This window comes from Rattus norvegicus, chromosome 1, assembly GCF_021556685.1.
Source record: "Rattus norvegicus strain SHRSP/BbbUtx chromosome 1, alternate assembly SHRSP_T2T, whole genome shotgun sequence".
Taxonomy (NCBI): Eukaryota; Metazoa; Chordata; class Mammalia; order Rodentia; family Muridae; genus Rattus; species Rattus norvegicus.
Genome location: NC_141534.1, coordinates 57,610,535 through 57,633,242, shown reverse-complemented (window position 1 = coordinate 57,633,242; position 22,708 = coordinate 57,610,535). Strand labels below are relative to the sequence as shown.

The 22,708-nt window shown below is 44.7% G+C and overlaps 1 long non-coding RNA gene and 1 other non-coding gene across 2 annotated transcripts; both read left to right on the top strand.

Moving 5' to 3' along the window:
* The first annotated feature begins 727 nt into the window (after nt 1-727).
* On the top strand, nt 728-16,486 carry LOC148007017 (uncharacterized). The gene is made up of 4 exons (XR_015646095.1): nt 728-1,807; nt 1,894-2,078; nt 12,332-12,801; nt 14,968-16,486. It is a non-coding gene; the product is annotated as an uncharacterized LOC148007017 (long non-coding RNA).
* A 3,693-nt stretch (nt 16,487-20,179) lies between these two features.
* On the top strand, nt 20,180-20,284 carry Rnu6-75 (RNA, U6 small nuclear 75). Its single transcript, XR_015656047.1, has one exon. It is a non-coding gene; the product is annotated as a U6 spliceosomal RNA (small nuclear RNA).
* The last annotated feature ends 2,424 nt before the right edge of the window (nt 20,285-22,708 follow it).

Sequence of the window (22,708 nt, the reverse complement as noted above, 5' to 3'; positions counted from 1 at the left end):
TTTTCATAATCCAGATAACAAATGAATACATTGGACATTTGAACAGTAAGTTCAGATACACAGAACATTTGAGATTAAAATCTCTGAGTGATCAGAAGAGGCTTGCTCTTGTTCACTTCAAACCTATAAGAGAACAAAACAATTTGAAAGTTATTTTGAAATCCTGGTGGTAGGAAACAAAGGGCATAACAATTTAGAAAAATGTTCTAGAAATGGAAATTAGGCCCATCTAAAATATATGTTTTTGTCAGGGTGCGTGTGTGCGTGCGTGTGCGTGTGTGCGTGCGTGTGTGTGTGTGTGTGTGTGTGTGTGTATGTGTGTGCATGCTTTTTTGTTTTATTAATTTTTCATCTTTTTGGGAAGAGGGAAAGTCACTTTAATGTCCTGTTACTCTTTCTAGGCTTATTTAAGATTCTCTGCTCTCCGCTGAGTTTGTTAAGCCCCCTGATTGCGAAGCCTAAGGAAAGTACCTGCCTGTATTTGAGGCAGCTTGGTCACAAAAGAAGCTGAAAGGAAAAGTAAGCACCTTTCAACTGAATTAAGAAGAGAGTGTTGACAGGGACAGGGAGGGGATAGACTTCCCAGCCCACTGGTGTGTTTATTTTATACTTGTGTTTGATACATACATGTGTGTCCTGGTTTGGTCTGTTACTGTGGTGAAACACTATGACCAAAAGCAACTTGGGCAGGAAAAGGTTTGTTTGGCTTACATATTCTGAATCACAGTCTTTGTAGGGAACCTGGAGTTAGGAGCCAATGCAGAGGCCATGGAGGGATACTGCTTACTGGCCTACTCCCCATGGCTTGCTCAACCTGCTTTCTTATACTAACCAGGACTACCTACCTGGGGTAGCACCACCCAGAGTGAACTGGACTGTCTCAGATCAATCATCAATCAGGAAAATGCCCCAAGACTTGTCTACGGGCCAATCTGATAGAGGTGTTTTCTCAGCCGAGGCTCCTCTTTTCACACAGCTCTCGAGTGTGTCAAGTTGACCCAGGACACTTGTGACTGCACAATCATTCTGTGTGTTTTATGTATGTACCGTCGATAAGAGAAAAATCTCAAAAACTTTCTAAATGAAGTGACAGACTGGAGGGTGGTAGAAAGAGAGTTTATCTTTTTTTTTTTAAAGATGTATTTATTTTATTTAAATGAGTATACTGTAGTTGTCTTCAGACACACCAGAAGAGGGCATCAGATCCCATTACAGATGGTTGTGAGCCACCATGTGGTTGCCAAGAATTGAACTCAGGACCTCTGGAAGAGCAGTCAGTGCTCTTAACCACTGAGCCATCTCTCCAGCCCGAGAGTTTATCTTAAGCCACAGCTCTTGTCTAAGCCAAAATAGAAAAACAAAGAGTCACTCCACACTCCTGGAGCCAGCCAGCTAAGAAGGGCGAGCCTTCTCTTCCTCAGAGCTGCTCCTGTCCCCAGCCAGCACAGCCCAGTGGAAGCAGTTGGCTCTTCGGGTCTGCAGCACATTCTCCTACATCTGTTTCACTGCTGCTTGTGATTCAGGAATCCGACCACAGCTGGTCCTCTGCAGGCGATCACCAGCACTGGAGACAGCTCAAAAAAAGCCTTTATTTCGGCCGCACAGTGTCAAGTTCTCAACTCAGTGCTATCATATGAATGTACAGTTTGGAAATCTCTACAAGTGCAATATTGTGGCTTCTACATCTAAGGGGTTTGGAGCTATCCTTTGTGACCCTCTCTCACGGCTGTGAAAATCATCCCCTCTTTTATGTGTTCTCAGTCGCACTGTGGCGGAGTGAGCTTCAGGATGCTGTTCATAGTACCAGGTACCTGAGTCCAGGCTTGCCCGTTCACATTTGGTACCAAGGACTAAGCCCAGGCTCGCCCATTCACATTTCATTTTCATTTCTAGGTTTCATCTGACTTTGATGACAGGATGATGCTGGCTTGGCAGAATGTGTTGGCAAGGATTTGTGTTGCTACAGCAGCCCAGCATCATGAGAGTGCCATGCCTCATCATACCAACCTGGAGATTTTGAATCAAAATTGCCCCTTCTTGCTGCCTGATATTTGGCGCCACCATAAAATAGAACAATGGTAAGCTGGCCCTTTGCAAGCAGGTGCTTTACCATGTGAGTCTGTGCAATTATTTGTACATAGTATTTTCTGATATTGCTTTCATTTCTTCTTTGGCCCTTGCATTTAAAATTGTATCATTTGTCCTCCAAAATTTGAGGTTTGTTTTCCCCCCAACCAAAGATCTTTCTGTTGTGATTTCCTTCCATTGTGGTCAGAATAATTCATTTGGATTGAGTCTAATGATTTTAAGTGCATGAAGACCTACCTGTGGCCAAATAGGCTATATTTCCTAAATGCTCCATGTGCAGTTAGAAAGGATGGGTAGCCCACGACTTGGGGGAGGATGGACCCAAAATGCCAAGAGTTCACTCGGACTGCGAGAGTCTTCTTGTGTGCTATATCTGTGCTGGTCCATCTGCGAATGGTTAGCGTTTCATAGTTGCCTGCTAAACAGTCTCTCTCGCTTTGAGATCCAGTCAGTTTTCACATCACAGCCTGTGGGTTGTTCATTCAGCACCGAAGCATTGGGAGCTGCTGTGTCTCTTTCACCGATTTCTTCCTCCTGACCGATACCACTACAGAGTTTCCCTTTTCTGGTTACAATAAGGATGCATAGTTTTTCCATGAATAATGACGACATGGCATATTTTGTCCACAATTGTTCTCAAGATCACTCTCTCTTCCCTCCTCCCAGCCCCTTCTCAACACTGGAGAATGAAGGTAGAGTAAGCCTCCACCATTGGGCTACATCTCCAAATCTCTTTTATTTTGAGAAGGGGAGGGGGATTTCACTAAGTTGCCCAGACTTCTTCGTAGCTCTGTATCCCAGGTAGGCCTCAAACCTGCGCTTCTCCTGCCTTCACCTCCAAGTAGCTGAGGTTGCAGGCCCCAGGCACCAGATTCATCTTAGATTTAATTTGTAACAGAAGCTCTCGCTGTGTACTTTCAGGCTGTACTTGAACTCATAACCTTCTGTCTAATTAGGGTTAATATCACTGTGATGAAATACCAGGACCAAGACAAGTTTATTTGTCGTAGACTTCCACATCAGTGCACATCATTTGGAGGAAGTCAGAACAAGAACTCAAACAAAGCAGGAACCTGGAGGCAGGAACTGATGCATAGGCCACGAATGAGTGCTGCTTACTGGCTTACTCTCCATGGTTTGATCAGCTTGCTTTCTTCTAGAATCCAGGATCACATGCCCAGGGATGGAACTGCCAACCATGGGCTGAGTCAGTCACTAATTAAGAAGATGACTTACAGCTGGATCTTATGGAGACAGTTTCTTATTGAAGCGCCCTCCTTTCAGATGACTCCAGCTTGTTTCAGGTTGACAGGAACCCAGCCAGCGCACCCTCCTTCCATGCTCTCCTTGATGCTAGGACTATAGGTGTGCATTTCCATACCTGGATCCATTTGCTTCTTTACATTTAAAGTGCCTTTCTTGCAGACAGGACAGTGTACTAATGCCTGGCCAGGCCCACTGTCAGCCTGTGTGGTTCTTAGTGGTTAGGCTCTGGTCAATATGCCTGTTGTTTTCGGGTCCCTTTTGAGAGTTTGCTTTGTTTGAACTAATCGGGTCTTTGAGTTCTAGTTCATCTCCTCTGGTAGATTGTGAGCTGTAACTATCTTTTCCCACTCTAGGGCTGCTTAGCATTTGCAGGACACAAGGCACAGTCTAAATCCTGGGCTCACCCCACCTCTCGAATCATTTATTGTGAGAAAAAAAGTGACGGTCCATTTCCAAAAGTGCCGTTAGTGACTTCAGGTCAGTCTACAGGTGAATAGGCAAACACTTGACCCCTGCTTACACCTGCTAGGTGAGGTACCCTGACCCAAACTAAATTCAGGTTAGAAAATTATTAACATCCAGCCTTGCCTAATGGCTAACAGACAGGACAATGGCCTGCACCTGGAATGTTTTTCAATGAACCGGATGTAAAAGGCAGGGATGAACCCTCACGGGAGGAAGAGTTAAGACCCAGGAGGCAAGCCAGGCAGGACCTTCCTGATTACTTATCCAATGAGGAAAGGGAGTTTTGCAATATCCCCAAGGGTGTTTTGGATGACAGCAATCTGTACACAAAGGTCTTGCTTTGAGTTTAATCTGATCACTTCTGTCTTATACCTGGGCCACTTAGACCATCTATGTTTCCAGTGATGGCTGATCTGATGTGGTTTCTAGCTAATGCTTGTTTTGTTTGTTTTGGAAGACAGGGTATAGTGGAGATTTGGGGATTTTTGTTTTTTTTTAAGAACACAGAAATATTATAAGGATATGTTTTCCTTTTAATCCCAGGTGTGAGATATGGGGCGGCTTCGCATTGTCCGTAGTAGCTGACTGTGACTTGCCTCGTGCTCTGGCAGGGGTGTGGTTAGGGGGTTGAAAGGGTGGAAAAGAGGAACCCACAACGTGGCAAAGACCAGCTACAGCAGGGTCTCTCTATGCCACCCCAGCTGTCCTGGAACTTGTTATGTTAATCGTGGCTTCCTAGAACTGGGCAATGCGCCCACTATTACCCTGGCTCTTGCTGATGCCTTTCTTGTCCTCCCTGCCATTTGATCCTTGCCATTTTAAACACACTGTGCTTTTATAGTCACAGTGCGAGTGGCCGACAGCTCTACACTTACCCTCCTGTGACAGGGACTTTGGGAATCTTTGCTCATAGGTGGTTTATGTCAGTCTCCTGATTTCCCAGCAGCCTGTTTCCCGTGAGAAATCAGTGTCATCAGACTTAGGTCCAGTCTGTGTTCGTTATGACTTTGTGGTGCTCCTGCTTTCCCGATGTTCGGATCCTGACAGCAAGTGCAGCCATGGACAGAGCTGGAGAGCTCAGGCAGACCTGTGTCTGGCCCTAGGCATTCAAACTGACTCTGTAGCCAATAGTTTCCTTGTAGGAATTTATGAAAGCTCTCTGCTGCATTCCTTCAAGCTACATCCAGGGCCACGGCGCTTTTATCTAACATTGTCAGAGCTGTTTTGCTTCGTGCAAGAAGCAAGGGGCAGATGGTATAATTTTAACAGATGGAGAAGGAACCAGACAGACTTAATTTAATACCGTATTTTCATCTCCTTTATGTAAAAGTGATGTCCCAGCAAAAGACAGAGTAATTACTCAGGAACTCAAAAACTCAAACAGAAAATAGAAGAGGGGGCTGAGAGATGAGATCATGCTGCTGAGGTAACCTTCGTGTCACCCCGAAGAGAGACAGAGGGAGTAGGGAGTTGGGGCTTGTGCAAGAGAATGAGCTTTGGTTTTTCCTGTGAGAATGGAACTCATCACAAAAGTCAGATGAATCCGTGTGTAAATTTAGTTGAGAAGTAAAAGAGATGTTTTAGAATGTCTGGGAAAGAAGGTGAGCACAGCAGCTTACATTAGAAAGAAAACATCACCCAGGGTGGACCCACCTGCTGTTGAATATTCCTCCGGTGACATTACAACTTCAGCAGACATTCCACCTCTCTAAACGCAAGGGTGGGGAGACACCTGTTAGAAATAATGTCTTCAAGGGATGTGAATAGCTGTCTATCTGTCTGTCTGTCCATCCACCCATCTGTCTGTCAGTCTGTCAGTCTCCCAGGGCTGAGGTTCCAACCAAGGGTCCTTCAAGGGCTAGCCAATCAGTGTTCCACCCCTGAGCTACTTTTCAGCCCAGAGATTCTCCGATCTCTGTGACATGGAGCCTTTCTTCCCTTCCCTTTTCTTCTCCCCACCCCACCTCTTTTCTTCTTATAAGTTCTCTATCAGAGTTAGCAGAGGCCTTCCCACTTCCCTGACTCCCTCTTGGGGGCAGACTGGCATCTGTGGTGTGAGATGTGTGGCTGTAGGGAGAGAAAGGCAGTGGGGAATTTAAACTGAAAATGGAGCTGGGGGTAGCAATGCATGGCTGTGACCCCAGGGATGTTAAGGGCAGAGGATAAGCAGTTCAAGGCCACCCTTGATTACATATGAACGTTGGGGCTAGCATGGGCAATATGAGACACTCTCTCAAACATAATTAATTAGGGCTAGAGAGATAGCTCAGCAGTTAAGGTCCTGAGTCCAATTCCCAGCAAGCACATGGTGGCTCACAACCATCCTGTAATGCGAGCTGATGCCATCTTCTAGTGTGTCTGAAGACAGCTACAGTGTGCTCATGTAAAATAAAATAAATCTAAAAAAAAAAAAAAGCCATTAGATGAATGATTAATGTAGCCACACAAAACCCAAAACCTCTGGATGTAAGCTGGTTAAGAGCAAAACAAAGTCTGGCATTGAATCCCCGTCATGGGACCAGGTAGGTCTATAGCATGAAAATGAAAAGTCACCTGTAGGCCTAGATTAGTATCTTTTCTTTTTTTTTTTTCTTTTTTTTTTTTTAACAAAGAGAGCTTTTTATTAACTTGAGTGTTTCTTATTTACATTTCCCTTTCCCCGGTTTCCAGGCAAACATCCCCCTAATCCCTCCCCCTCCCCTTCTTTATGGGTGTTCCCCTCCCCACCCTCCCCCCATTACTGCCCTCCCTCCAACACTCACGTTCACTGGGGGTTCAGTCTTAGCAGGACCAAGGGCTTCCCCTTCCACTGGTGATCTTACTAGGATATTCATTGCTACCTATGAGGTCAGAGTCCAGGGTCAGTCCATGTATAGTCTTTAGGTAGTGGCTTAGTCCCTGGAAGCTCTGGTTGATTGGCATTGTTGTTCATAAGGGGTATCGAGCCCCTTCAAGCTCTTCCAGTTCTTTCTCTGATTCCTTCAACAGGGGTCCCGTTCTCAGTTCAGTGGTTTGCTGCTGGCATTCGCCCCTGTATTTGCTGTATTCTGGCTGTGTCTCTCAGGAGCGATCTACATCCGGCTCCTGTCGGCCTGCACTTTTTTGCTGCATTCATCTTGTCTAATTGGATGGCTGTATATGTATGGGCCACATGTGGGGCAGGCTCTGAATGGTGTTCCTTCTGTGTCTGTTTTAATCTTTGCCTCTCTCTTCCCTGGCAAGGGTATTCTTGTTCCCCTTTTAAAGAAGGAGTGAAGCATTCACATTTTGATCATCTGTCTTGAGTTTCATTTGTTCTAGGCATCTAGGGTAATTCAAGCATTTGGGCTAATAGCCACTTATCAGTGAGTGCATACCATGTATGTCTTTCTGTGTTTGGGTTAGCTCACTCAGGATGATATTTTCCGGATCCATCCATTTGCCTACGAATTTCATAAACTCGTTGTTTTTGATAGCTGAGTAACATTCCATTATGTAGATGTACCACATTTTCTGTATCCATTCCTCTGTTGAAGGGCATCTGGGTTCTTTCCAGCTTCTGGCTATTATAAATAAGGCTGCAATGAACATAGTGGAGCACGTGTCTTTTTTATATGTTGGGGCATCTTTTGGGTATATGCCCAAGAGAGGTATAGCTGGATCCTCAGGCAGTTCAATGTCCAATTTTCTGAGGATCCTCCAGACTGATTTCCAGAATGGTTGTACCAGTCTGCAATCCCACCAACAATGGAGGAGTGTTCCTCTTTCTCCACATCCTCGCCAGCATCTGCTGTCACCTGAGTTTTTGATCTTAGCCATTCTCACTGGTGTGAGGTGAAATCTCAGGGTTGTTTTGATTTGCATTTCCCTTATGACTAAAGATGTTGAACATTTCTTTAGGTGTTTCTCAGCCATTCAGCATTCCTCAGCTGTGAATTCTTTGTTTAGCTCTGAACCCCATTTTTTAATAGGGTTATTTGTCTCCCTGCGGTCTAACTTCTTGAGTTCTTTGTATATTTTGGATATAAGGCCTCTATCTGTTGTAGGATATGTAAAGATCTTTTCCCAATCTGTTGGTTGCCGTTTTGTCCTAACCACAGTGTCCTTTGCCTTACAGAAGCTTTGCAGTTTTATGAGGTCCCATTTGTCGATTCTTGATCTTAGAGCATAAGCCATTGGTGTTTTGTTCAGGAAATTTTTTCCAGTAACCATGTGTTCAAGATGCTTCCCTAGTTTTTCTTCTATTAGTTTGAGTGTATCTGGTTTGATGTGGAGGTCCTTGATCCACTTGGACTTAAGCTTTGTACAGGGTGATAAGCATGGATCGATTTGCATTCTTCTACATGTTGACCTCCAGTTGAACCAGCACCATTTGCTGAAAAGGCTATCTTTTTTCCATTGGATGGTTTTGGCTCCTTTGTCAAAAATCAAGTAACCATAGGTGTGTGGGTTCATTTCTGGGTCTTCAATTCTATTCCATTGGTCTATCTGTCTGTCTCTGTACCAATACCATGCAGTTTTTATCACTATTGCTCTGTAATACTGCTTGAGTTCAGGGATAGTGATTCCCCCTGAAGTCCTTTTATTGTTGAGGATAGCTTTAGCTATCCTGGGTTTTTTGTTATTCCAGATGAATTTGCAAATTGTTCTGTCTAACTCTTTGAAGAATTGGGTTGGTATTTTGATGGGGATTGCATTGAATCTGTAGATCGCTTTTGGTAAAATGGCCATTTTTACTATATTAATCCTGCCAATCCATGGGCATGGGAGATCTTTCCATCTTCTGAGGTCTTCTTCAATTTCTTTCCTCAGTGTCTTGAAGTTCTTATTGTACAGATCTTTTACTTGCTTGGTTAAAGTCACACCGAGGTACTTTATATTATTTGGGTCTATTATGAAGGTTGTCGTTTCCCTAATTTCTTTCTCGGCTTGTTTCTCTTTTGTATAGAGGAAGGCAACTGATTTATTTGAGTTAATTTTATACCCAGCCTCTTTGCTGAAGTTGTTTATCAGCTTTAGCAGTTCTCTGGTGGAACTTTTGGGATCACTTAAATATACTATCATATCATCTGCAAATAGTGATATTTTGACCTCTTCTTTTCCGATCTGTATCCCCTTGACCTCCTTTTGTTGTCTGATTGCTCTGGCTAGAACTTCAAGAACTATATTGAATAAGTAGGGAGAGAGTGGGCAGCCTTGTCTAGTCCCTGATTTTAGTGAGATTGCTTCAAGTTTCTCTCCATTTAGTTTAATGTTAGCAACTGGTTTGCTGTATATGGCTTTTACCATGTTCAGGTACGGGCCTTGAATTCCTATTCTTTCCAGGACTTTTATCATGAAGGGGTGTTGAATTTTGTCAAATGCTTTCTCAGCATCTAATGAAATGATCATGTGGTTTTGTTCTTTCAGTTTGTTTATATAATGGATCACGTTGATGGTTTTCCGTATATTAAACCATCCCTGCATGCCTGGGATGAAGCCTACTTGGTCATGGTGGATGATTGTTTTGATGTGCTCTTGAATTCGGTTTGCCAGAATTTTGTTGAGTATTTTTGCGTCGATATTCATAAGGGAAATTGGTCTGAAGTTCTCTTTCTTTGTTGTGTCTTTGTGTGGTTTAGGTATAAGAGTAATTGTGGCTTCGTAGAAGGTATTCGGTAGTGATCCATCTGTTTCAATTTTGTGGAATAGTTTGGATAATATTGGTATGAGGTCTTCTATGAAGGTTTGATAGAATTCTGCACTAAACCCGTCTGGACCTGGGCTCTTTTTGGTTGGGAGACCTTTAATGACTGCTTCTATTTCCTTAGGAGTTATGGGGTTGTTTAACTGGTTTATCTGTTCCTGATTTAACTTCGGTACCTGGTATCTGTCTAGGAAATTGTCCATTTCCTGAAGATTTTCAAGTTTTGTTGAATATAGGTTTTTATAGTAAGATCTGATGATTTTTTGAATTTCCTCTGAATCTGTTGTTATGTCTCCCTTTTCATTTCTGATTTTGTTAATTTGGACGCACTCTCTGTGTCCTCTCGTTAGTCTGGCTAAGGGTTTATCTATCTTGTTGATTTTCTCAAAGAACCAACTTTTGGTTCTCTTGATTCTTTCTATGGTCCTTTTTGTTTCTACTTGGTTGATTTCAGCTCTGAGTTTGATTATTTCCTGCCTTCTACTCCTCCTGGGTGTATTTGCTTCTTTTTGTTCTAGAGCTTTTAGGTGTGCTGTCAAACTGCTGACATATGCTCTTTCCTGTTTCTTTCTGCAGGCACTCAGCGCTATGAGTTTTCCTCTTAGCACAGCTTTCATTGTGTCCCATAAGTTTGGGTATGTTGTACCTTCATTTTCATTAAATTCTAAAAAGTTTTTAATTTCTTTCTTTATTTCTTCCTTGACCAGGTTATCATTGAGTAGAGCATTGTTCAATTTCCAAGTATATGTGGACATTCTTCCTTGATTGTTATTGAAGACCAGTTTTAGGCTGTGGTGGTCCGATAGCACGCATGGGATTATTTCTATCTTTCTGTACCTGTTGAGGCCCGTCCCGTTTTTTGACCAATTATATGGTCAATTTTGGAGAAAGTACCATGAGGAGCTGAGAAGAAGGTATATCCTTTTGCTTTAGGATAGAATGTTCTATAAATATCCGTTAGGTTCATTTGGCTCATGACTTCTCTTAGTCTGTCTACATCTCTGTTTAATTTCTGTTTCCATGATCTGTCCATTGATGAGAGTGGGGTGTTGAAATCTCCCACTATTATTGTGTGAGGTCCAATGTGTGTTTTGAGCTTTAGTAAGGTTTCTTTTACATATGTAGGTGCCCTTTTATTTGGGGCATAGATATTTAGGATTGAGAGTTCAGCTTGGTGGATTTTTCCTTTGATGAATATGAAGTGTCCTTCCTTATCTTTTTTGATGACTTTTAGTTGAAAATTGATTTTATTTGATATTAGAATGGCTACTCCAGCTTGCTTCTTCTGACCATTTGCTTGGAAAGTTGTTTTCCAGGCTTTCACTCTGAGGTAGTGTCTGTGTTTGTCTCTGAGGTGTGTTTCCTGTAGGCAGCAGAATGCAGGGTCCTCGTTGCGTATCCAGTTTGTTAATCTATTTCTTTTTATTGGGGAGTTGAGGCCATTGATGTTGAGAGATATTAAGGAATAGTGATTATTGCTTCCCGTTATATTCATATTTGGATGTGAGGTTATGTTTGTGTGCTTTCATTCTCTTTGTTTTGTTGCCAAGACGATTAGTTTCTTGCTTCTTCTAGGGTATAGCTTGCCTCCTTATGTTGGGCTTTACCATTTATTATCCTTTGTAGTGCTGGATTTGTAGAAAGATATTGTGTAAATTTGGTTTTGTCATGGAATATCTTGGTTTCTCCATCTATGTTAATTGAGAGTTTTGCAGGATACAGTAACCTGGGCTGGCATTTGTGTTCTCTTAGGGTCTGTATGACATCAGTCCAGGATCTTCTGGCCTTCATAGTTTCTGGCGAGAAGTCTGGTGTGATTCTGATAGGTCTGCCTTTATATGTTACTTGACCTTTTTCCCTTACTGCTTTTAATATTCTTTCTTTATTTTGTGCATTTGGTGTTTTGACTATTATGTGACGGGAGGTGTTTCTTTTCTGGTCCAATCTATTTGGAGTTCTGTAGGCATCTTGTATGCCTATGGGTATCTCTTTTTTTAGGTTAGGGAAGTTTTCTTCTATGATTTTGTTGAAGATATTTACTGGTCCTTTGAGCTGGGAGTCTTCACTCTCTTCTATACCTATTATCCTTAGGTTTGATCTTCTCATTGAGTCCTGGATTTCCTGTATGTTTTGGACCAGTAGCTTTTTCCGCTTTACATTATCTTTGACAGTTGAGTCAATGATTTCTATGGAATCTTCTGCTCCTGAGATTCTCTCTTCCATCTCTTGAATTCTGTTGGTGAGGCTTGTATCTACAGCTCCTTGTCTCTTCTTTTGATTTTCTATATCCAGGGTTGTTTCCATGTGTTCTTTCTTGATTGCTTCTATTTCCATTTTTAATTCCTTCAACTGTTTGATTGTGTTTTCCTGGAATACTTTCAGGGATTTTTGCGATTCCTCTCTGTAGGCTTCTACTTGTGTATTAATGTTTTCCTGTGTTTCCCTAAGGGAGTTCATGTCTTTCTTGAAGTCCTCCAGCATCATGATCAAATATGATTTTGAAACTAGATCTTGCTTTTCTGGTGTGTTTGGATATTCCATGTTTGTTTTGGTGGGAGAATTGGGCTCCGATGATGCCATGTAGTCTTGGTTTCTGTTGCTTGGGTTCCTGCGCTTGCCTCTCGCCATCAGATTATCTCTAGTGTTACTTTGTTCTGCTATTTCTGACAGTGGCTAGACTGTCCTATAAGCCTGTGTGTCAGGAGTGCTGTAGACCTGTTTTCCTCTCTTTCAGTCAGTTATGGGGACAGAGTGTTCTGCTTTCGGGCGTGTAGTTTTTCCTCTCTACAGGTCTTCAGCTGTTCCTGTGGGCCTGTGTCTTGAGTTCACCAGGCAGCTTTCTTGCAGCAGAAAAGTTGGTCTTACCTGTGGTCCCGAGGCTCAAGTTCGCTCGTGGGGTGCTGTCCACGGGCTCTCTGCAGCGGCAGCAACCAGCAAGATCTGTGCCGCCCCTTCCGGGAGCTTCAGTGCACCAGGGTTCCAGATGGCCTTTGGTGTTTTCCTCTGGCTTCCGAGATGTATGTCGATTAGTATCTTTTCAGCACTGCTTCAGCCAATATTAGGAAAGACCCCAAGCCCTCAAGAGACCCTTGGAACTCTAGTGGAGGACTGATGTCAAGACAAGGCATGGAGCTGTGCCTTCCACAGAAGCCTTTGCTCTCCTGGCCATTCCTGGCCACCTAGAACACATGGTGCCCACAGGCAGCTGGGAGAGCCACACACCAGCCCAGGAGTTCCTGAACACAAGTGGGCAGAGACTTTTCTCCACAGTCACTTTAACATGGAGTTAGATGTTTGGGACTAGAGCTGTGAAACAAGTAAGTGGATTGTTACAAATATTTTTTTTTTTAAGCACTGTAATGCCCTCAAGGTGTCAGTCACAGAAGTGATGAGCATCTCACGATTTTAAAGTTTTCTTAAACATCTTGCAAATCTCTGTGGAAAAATATTCTTCTATGTTTTGCTCTGGGCTCTTCCTGTCTTGCTGGTACCAGGCAGGAACCTCAGTCTATATCTCTGTGGCCTGCAGCTCAGCTGGGGCATGGGACGGTTGGTCTCACTTGTCAACAGACACAATCTACTTAAGTAGGGAATGTCGAGGAAGAACTTGTCTAGATCAGATTGGCCGGCAGGCAAGCCTATTGGGGATTTTCTTAGGTGGGTGAGTGGCATCGACTTTAGGGTTGGGGCGTGGGATGAAGGAATAGGAGATGTCTAGCCATGCACCAGAGTGCACATAGCAACTCACTGCTTTCTGCTGCCAACTGTGGAAGTGACCTGAAGAGCTGCTTCCGGCAACGTGTCTGCAGCAACGGACTGTACCCTGGAACTGTGAGCCACATAAGCCCTTTCCCTTGATGCTTTTGTCAGGCTGCTCTATCAAGTCCACAGAAACAAAACTAAGACAGCAAGTCTGTGTCATAAGCCAAGGAGAAGTCGAGTGACCTTTAAACCTGGAATTGTAGTGTGAACAATTTGAGCTTAGCCCCCACGAGCTTACAAATAAATGAGACTCAGACTATGGTTATTATCTTTGGCTTCGACAGTTCCTGGGGTTCATCCCTAATCTACTGTAAGGCTCGAAGTGAGTCTTAACTCCTGGGAAACCCCCCAAGTATGACACGAGTTTGATGCAAACGCAAGAGGTTTATTTTTCTGGCGCATCTGAGTTGACCCTCAATCAGCCCCTCCGTGGTGGCTGGCTAGAAGGCAACCCCAAATGGCTATAACGAGCAGTTTTTATACTTTTTAGGGGTACAGGTTACATCAGCAAGGTTACAGTTTAAACTTATTGGCTATGTTGGGGTTTAAATCTCGGCCTGCGTCCAGACAGAACACACCAAGCCAACATGGTTCCACATGAAGAGGTTTAATGAGAGAAGAAGAGTAGAAGGGAGGATAAGTAAAAGCCAGCCATGAGCATGTGGAGGGAAGTGGGGGGAAGGACCATGGGGAAAGAAGGGACAAAGGGGAGAGGGCAACAGAGCAGAGCAGAGAAGAGAGATGAAGAGAAAGAGCCAGAGAGCGAGGAGAGGCCATGTAGTCCCCTTTATAGTCAGGCACAGCTGGCTGTTGCCAGGCAACTGTGGGGCGGAGCATACTTGGCTATTGCCAGGTAGCTGTGGGGGTGGAACTTAGAATACCAACAGACTAAGCATATTGACCTTTAAATCTATTGGGTAGCGAGCATATGACACACATTCGAACTCTATCTGGGACCAGAGGGTCAGGTGACTATCAGTCAGTACATTCTGAGGTTTTTCAAGAATGTTTCTGCTCCTCCAGAGAATGGAACTTGGCTTAACCTTGACCTGAGGGGGTTGCTGTAATGCTGGCAAAAGCCCCTGGGGTCCTTCACTACTTTTCTAACTGCTGTCCTGGTTACCTCCCCAGTGGTGTATCACAGATACTTGCTGTTTCTCCTGGCCAGGTCCTCATGGTCCCCCCCCGCCCCGCCCCCAGAGCAACTTCCTTCTCCTACTTCCTCTTTCCTCCCACATCTCTTCTCCTCCAACCCTAACCCGCCCATCTCTAATCCCTCCAGTAATTGGCTGTAGCCAATTTCATTTAACCAATAGTTTTAAATCAAAGAACAAGGTTTGCATAACAAAACCCTGTAAGGGAAGAAGTCACCCTTCAACTCTGAGTGTAGAAGTTAGCATTACCATTTACAGCAATAGGCCAAACCTCAACAAGAAATGGCAGGCAGAGGATAGAAGTTCTAGAGACCTTCAGATAAGCCCTTGATGTAGAAATCCAGGTGGGAAAAAGAGGCCCCCTTCAGGTGAGGAATTCTGATCAAGTTCATTGATCACTAAAGGACAGATGTTTAGAGCTCTGCACAAGGCAAGGCAGGCAGGAGGGCAGGGTGGCAGGCTCAGGTCCTCAGGGTTCTTTAGAAGTAGTGCTTTTTATTAGAATGACTTTGTACACTTCATTCCTGATTCCCTATCTTTCTCACCAATTCTCCTTCCTGTCCACAGCCACCTGAGAATTGACAGAAAGGTCCTGAAGGCTTAGCCTCCTCGAAGAGACTTCCTCGGGGCCCAACACTGAGACCAGGAAGTGTTTCTGAAATGATCCACTCCAGTTTCTGCCTTTTGCAGTGCATAGTCGTCCCAGCATCTATACGGTGTCTCTTGAAGTTTAGTGGGATGAGTTCTGGTGACTTATCAGCAGATATGCTTTCCACATTATTTAGATGTGTTGGGAGATCCAGCCATGGCGTGAGGTATGGTGACTGTCCCTGGGAATATGAGGTCAGGGCCTTCAGCAATCGTAAGCTATAGGGGAGTGTTTCCCTGTGTAGCACCTTAAACTGGCCCCCCTCCTGCCCCAATAACAGAGTCACTCGGTGTCATTTTCAATCACATACTGTCAGAATGTCAAAAAGATATTTTAAAGTAATATCGTGGGGAAATGGGTGATCCAACAAATTTAACAGTTATTAATATTCTCACAGTAGGAATTAGTGTGTTTATGGTGTAATGCCATGGTAACCTTGAAATCAAACCGATTTCAGGTCTCATGAGGCATGTAACACAGCTTGGTATGTAAAACCTACTCATCCAGCATTCCTGCACCAGATGTGCATGTTGCTATTTAAAACCCTGTCTCAAGCTGCATGTGGAGACAGGCCACACGCTGCACACAGGATACCTCAGTCCTGCTCACACTCCTGACCGTGTTTCCAGCAGCTTGACTGGATCTCCGAAGAATCTCGCGAATGTCCTGTGTTTAATGACTGTCTGAGAATTTGGTGAGGAAGGACGTGAGGAAGCATGTTCTGTTAAACTACCCACATTCTTCACTTCTTGCTGGGATACAATGAACTCAAACTGTCATCAAGTTTATCTCACTGCCTCTGGTGCCTTGGCCTTCTGTCCTGTTGTTCCCTCTGGGCTGCCTGAGCCCTTCAGATGGGTGCTATGGGAGGATCCTCCACAGAAACTAGACTCCCTCTGCCCCTTCCAGCCAGTCACACTCTGCTTGTAAAGGCCAGCCACAGGCCACATACCCTCAGAGAGCAGGGGAACGGAAGTCATCACAGGAGGCTGTCTCTTGCAGTGTATGGAAGAGAGCTTTTGGGGACTTCCCAGCTTTACCCAGCACAGTTTGGAGATGCCAGGTCCTTCAGCTGTCCTGGGGAAGTGCAGGGCAGAAAGCAGCAAACACCCAGTGCAGGCCCAAGGAGGATCCACTTAGGGAGGGATCCCACAGGGATGGTTAGGGGAAGAAGAAACCGAGGACATGGTTTTTAATTATTACACTTTAGAAGAGTTGTGTCAAAAAATTAGATTTCTTCAACATTTTTAGAGAACTGGTAATAAATCCAGGAGATAGGTTATTTGTTTGTTGGTTGTTAAATTTATCAAGACAGGATCTTTCTATGTACTTCGGACTGTTTTAGAACTCGCTCTGTAGACCAGGCTAGACTCAAATCCACAGAGATCCATCTGCCTCTGCTTCCAGAGTGTTTGGATTAAACGCATGCACCACCATACCTGGCTTTCTTTATTTTTTATTTTTTAAAATTACTTGTTTTTAGCTTTATTTAGGTACAAGTGACAAAATGATGGCTATTTAAAGTGTTGGTATGGCTGCTTGAGGTGAGAAGCTCTGTGAAAGGATTTGTGCCATCAGGCTGACATGAGGCCACTGAATAGAGTCCATAGAGGTTAGAGAGACATCCTCTCAGACTGGCAGTTCTTCAACTGTGGCCCTTCCTCATAGGACTGGAGGCCTATGGATGCTTTCCTCTGGGCATAACATAGGTTCTAAGCTCTTTTCACTTTCACATTGTTTCTAGCATCTAACAGCTCTACAGCTGAGTATTCAGAAAGAGGGAGGGAAGGAAGGGAGGGGAAAGGGGAAGGGGAGGGAGAAAAGGGGAGAGGAGGGGAGGGGAGAGGAGGGAGGAAGGAGTTTTTTCTGTGGTCATACAGAATTCTGCTTAGGGCCTTATTCATTACTTTGTTCATTGTCATGACAAGCAAGATATTTGTTCAGAGCAGATTAAAGAAAGAAGGGTTATTTAGGCTGACAGTTTGAGTGTCCAATCTACCGATTATCAGCTTTCCTAATGCTGTAACGCTTAAATTCAATTCTCATGTTGTGTAATGTAATTATCTGATATGTGGCCCCTGTGAAAGGGTCAATCTACCTTAAAGAGGTCTCCACCCACAGGTTGAGAACCACTGGTCTAGTCCACTATGACAAGAAAAAAAGTGATGGCCAAGGTGGCTGGTCCCATGTGTGAACACTCAGGAATCAAACAAAGAGGAAGGTTGGTGCTCCCTTCTTCGCCTTTTCTTACTCCCTAGCTCATGGGATGGTGCCAATGATATCAGGGTAGACCCTCTTCCTCAGTTTTGCCTCTCAGAAATCGCATCACAGACATGTCCTGCGGTGTGCCTCCTATGTGATTCTAAATCCTGTCAACTTGACAGTCCCGATTAACCTTCATGGGAGTAGACAGCAGGAAGACTTTTGCCAGTTCTGACTGTCATGTTGCCACCTCCACAGTGGAGATCTGTGGAGCTTCCACTGGGCAGAGCTTGACTCCCTTCAGAAAGCTTTCAGCTCTCTCTTACTGTGTGTCTTAGTCAGGGTTTCTTTCCTGTACAAACATCATGACCAAGAAGCAAGTTGGGGAGGAAAGGGTTTATTCGGCTTACACTTCCAATTGCTGTTCATCACTAAAGGAAGTGAGGACCGGAACTCACACAGGGCAGGAAGCAGGAGCGGATGCAGAGGCCGTGGAGGGATGTCACTTACTGGCTTGCTTCCTCTGGCTTGTTCAACCTGCTTTCTTATAGAACCCAAGACTCCCAGCACAGTGACAGCAGCACCCACAGCGGGTTGGGTCCTCCCTGCTTGATCACTAATTGAGAAAATGCTAGGTCTCAGGGAGGCATTTACTCAACTGAGGCTCCTTTCTCTGTGGTAGCTCCAGCTTATGTCAAATTGACATACAAAACCATCCAGTACAGCTCAATTGTTTCAGAAGCCAGGGAAGCATCAGCCTGTGGTAACCTGACAGCCTTTAGTCCCACAACAAAGGCTGGGGTATGGAAGGAGGGCCCCCTGCCTGGCTACAACCAGATGGGCCATGCTGTTTCTTGCCATGTTTCTGCCCCAATCTTGGTCTCTAGCTCCTAGGATTTGGTCTTCCCTTTGCTCTGCCCATTGTACTGGGCCTTGTCTCTTCCATACACTTAGTGCTGAGCCCTGCCAATTCCCACTCCCAGTTAGGACAGCAATCCTATGTAGAGAGGTATCCCCTCTCCCCATATCTCAAAAGATTGTGTCTGAGTCTTTCTGTTGGTTTCCTAGCTTCACCCAACTTGTATTGGGCTCTCCAACACAGGATGCCACCCCGAGAACTGCAGGAGCTAGAATGTACTGTTCCATTAACCACAGGCCCCAGAAATTAGTTTCCTCATTACAGATATTGAATGGATGACCCAGCCTCAGTATTTAATTTATTTTCATCCATTTCAAAGCCATGGTTCTCAATTCACCAGTGCAAAATACTCTTTTTTTTTTCATTAACTTGAGTATTTCTTATATACATTTCGAGTGTTATTCCCTTTCCCGGTTTCCGGGCAAACATCCCCCTCTCCCCTCCCCTTCCTTATGGGTGTTCCCCCCTACCCTCCCCCCATTGCCGCCCTCCCCCCCACAGTCTAGTTCACTGGGGGTTCAGTCTTAGCAGGACCCAGGGCTTCCCCTTCCACTGGTGCTCTTACTAGGATATTCATTGCTACCTATGAGGTCAGAGTCCAGGGTCAGTCCATGTATAGTCTTTAGGTAGTGGCTTAGTCCCTGGAAGCTCTGGTTGCTTGGCATTGTTGTACATATGGGGTCTCGAGCCCCTTCAAGCTCTTCCAGTTCTTTCTCTGATTCCTTCAACGGGGGTCCTATTCTCAGTTCAGTGGTTTGCTGCTGGCATTCGCCTCTGTATTTGCTGTATTCTGGCTGTGTCTCTCAGGAGCGATCTACATCCGGCTCCTGTCAGTCTGCACTTCTTTGCTTCATCCATCTTGTCTAATTGGGTGGCTGTATATGTATGGGCCACATGTGGGGCAGGCTCTGAATGGTAGTTCCTTCAGTCTCTGTTTTAATCTTTGCCTCTCTCTTCCCTGCCAAGGGTATTCTTGTTCCCCTTTTAGAGAAGGAGTGAAGCCTTCACATTTTGATCATCCGTCTTGAGTTTCATTTGTTCTAGGCATCTAGGGTAATTCAAGCATTTGGGCTAATAGCCACTTATCAGTGAGTGCATACCATGTATGTCTTTCTGTGATTGGGTTAGCTCACTCAGGATGATATTTTCCAGTTCCAACCATTTGCCTACGAATTTCATAAAGCCGTTGTTTGATAGCTGAGTAATATTCCATTGTGTAGATGTACCACATTTTCTGTATCCATTCCTCTGTTGAAGGGCATCTGGGTTCTTTCCAGCTTCTGGCTATTATAAATAAGGCTGCGATGAACATAGTGGAGCACGTGTCTTTTTTATATGTTGGGGCATCTTTTGGGTATATGCCCAAGAGAGGTATAGCTGGATCCTCAGGCAGTTCAATGTCCAATTTTCTGAGGAAGCAAAATACTCTTGTACCATCATTTGAGTTTCTTTCAAGAGTGAACACAAAGTATCTGTTAATTCTTTTCAGAAACAGAAGTACCTTACTGGTAATTTGGTTGTGAGTCCATGAGAGACGCATGAAAAGGCATCTCTGAGAGTGAGGCAACCCCCAACAACACACTTCTACCACCGTGATCTACTTGCTCCATGAAGTGGCTCCTTCTAGGGACTAAGCACACACATACACCAAGCACACATGGTGTTTGATCAGAAGTAGGAAGGTTTAAGGTGCAGCTCCATCTAAGGTTTTAGGGTTCAGCAGACCTGTTTCTGTGGCTGCTATGGGTGGAGATCAGCCCATGGTTTGTACTCTCTTCTTTCAATTGTAAAGTGAAAATCATACCTGCCATTTAGGGATGTCCATGAAAGAGCTGGCTACAGTGCTTGTCTGGTGTCTTAAACCTGAAAAAGTTCTCACCCGAATCTACAGCAAACACTGTGTATAGTCGTGTTCATTCCCTAACCTTGGTGCTTTACAATGACATGAGCTACAGTCATTTGGGAGGAGGAACTTCAATTAAGAAAATACCTCTTAAGATCAGGACGTGGTGCTCTCTTTGGCTGCACATGCACAAAAATGAAATGATACAGAGAAGATTAGCATCGCCCTTGTCAAGGATGGCACTCAAATTCACAAAGTGTGATTATGATATAATCACAGGAGGCAGGGAGAGGGAAGGATCTGAGTAGGAGAGGGGGGAAGAGTGAGGCGGGATCATATATGGGGTGAGGCAGGAGACAAGACCAGAAGGAAGGAGAATGAATAGAAATATGCAGCTGTGGGGAGTGAGGGAATGGGGAGGGGACGGAAGATGGGAGTTGGAGGGAACCTCTAGAAAGTCACAGAAATCTGGGACTTGAGAAGCATCCAGGACTCAATAGGGGTGACCTTAGCCAAAATGTCCAACAGTGGAAAGATGGACCTGAAGAGACTACCTCCAGTAGTTAGACAGGGCCCCTAGGGAAGGATGGGGACGCCAACCCACCTTTAAAATTTTTGAACCAGAATTGTGTTTGCCTAAAAGAAATGTAGAAACAAAAATGGAGCAGAGACTGAAGAAAAGGCTGTCCAGTGGCTAGCCCAACTTGGGATTCGTCCTGGGTGGCGGCACCAATCCTTGACACTATTACTAATGCCATGTTGTGCTTGTAGACAGGAGCCTAGCATGGCTGTCCTCTTGGCTCTACTAGCACCTGACTGAGATAGATGCAAATACTTACAACCAACTATTGGACTGAGGTCGGGGACCCCTATGGGAGAGTTAGAAGAAGGACTGAAGGAGCTGAAGGGGATGGCAACCTCATAAGAAGACCAACTCATACCTCTGGGAGCTCCCCGAGACTAAGCCACCAACCAGTTAGTCTGAGGCCCTTGGCACATAAATAGCAGAGGACTGATGCCTTGTCTGGCCCCTGTGGGAGAAGATGCACCTAATCCTGTAGAGACTTGAAATCCCAGAGAAGGGGGATACCTGGGGTGGGGGCATTCTCTCAGAGGCTAAGGGGAGGGTGGGAAACTCTGGAAGGTGGGACTGGGGGACAACATTTGGATGTAAATAAATATTTATATGCTGAGTGTTGGTGAGATGCCAGGAGGTGACAAGGGCATTTAGTCTTGCCTTTAAGGGTCTCAAGACCTTATTGAAGGATGGACACAGAACCTTGGTCAAATAGTAATAAGACCAAAAAGGTTGTTTACCCACACAGCCAGGGCCGCTGACAGAGACGGGAGCATAAGAGGATACAAAATAATGATGGAGCGATTACAAAGGTTCCCCTCGGGCTGGAGAGATGGCTCAGTGGTTAAGAGCACCGACTGCTCTTCCCAAGGTCCTGAGTTCAAATCCCAGCAACCACATGGTGGCTCACAACCATCTGAAATGAGTCTGATGCCCTCTTCTGGTGTGTCTGAAGATAGCGACAGTGTAATCATAATATATAATAAATAAATAAAATGTTTAAAAAAAAAAAGGTTCCCCTCCTCTGAGAAATACAAACCACAATTGGGGGGCAATGAGGGCAGGATTGTAAATTTACAGCAAAAGGGAACCCCTTCAGGGTCCTAGAACAGAAGTGGGGCTCCTCTTCCTTTCTCCCTTAAGGGGCCTCATCAGGTGGATACCATACTATTCCTACCCCTGGTATTTGACTCTGGTTGGTATAAAGGTTCTATTTAGTGGTGGTGGCAGATCTCTGGTAGCCACCTAAGTCAAGTTTCTGCCAGTTCCATGTACAGTCCTAACCTATGTCCCTCCTAACCCTGGTCTGAGCTTCCGCTCCATGACCTCACTTAAGCCAGACATTGAAGTCCCAAGGTGTGGTCAGTTGCACCCTGCTCTGACCTTTTGGGGCTGTGGGTAGATGACTACTATGGTCTTTTCAGTGGGATCCACACACATCTTGTTCACTACCTGGTTTGGTCTGCATCTTGCCTGCTGTGTAACCTTTCAGCAACGTCTGCTGTTTGCCCAGCTCTTTGTGTCTCTGCCCATCTGTAAACAGGTGTGGTTCGTTACAAACTCGAGTCAGGCATTCCAGTGTTGCACTGTGTGCGGCACAGCAGGTACTCAGAACATTGTATAAGTGGGAGCATCTGCAAAGGCACTTCCTACTCCCCTAAGCACACCCCTCTCATTTCCCCCGTGGGCTTTGGCACTGATGTTGATGTGATTGTGATGGCAGCTGAGAGGATTCAGCCCCGTTAGCATAAACACCTTGCATCCAGTTATCATGATTTGAATTATCTTTTCTTTTAATTAACATGGGATCACACTGTGCAGCTGATATTGGTCTCAAACTCATGATCCTCACACTACAACCTTGGAAATATTGGGATGAGAATCTTACAAATCCTACAGAAGTTTCTGTTTTGAGAACTTCCCATCCTCTACACAGCAGTTAGCAGAGCTGGGCCTTTGAATGGGGATTGGATGTAGAGATCCCTCACCTCAGAAATGGCTTAGTTCATTTATGAACACGAGGCTTAATGGCGAGAGGACACATTGATAAAAAACGCTTCTTCCTTTTCCTGGTCTTGCTTCTGGGAAGCAGTTTGTTTTACCAGGTACTTCCTGTTG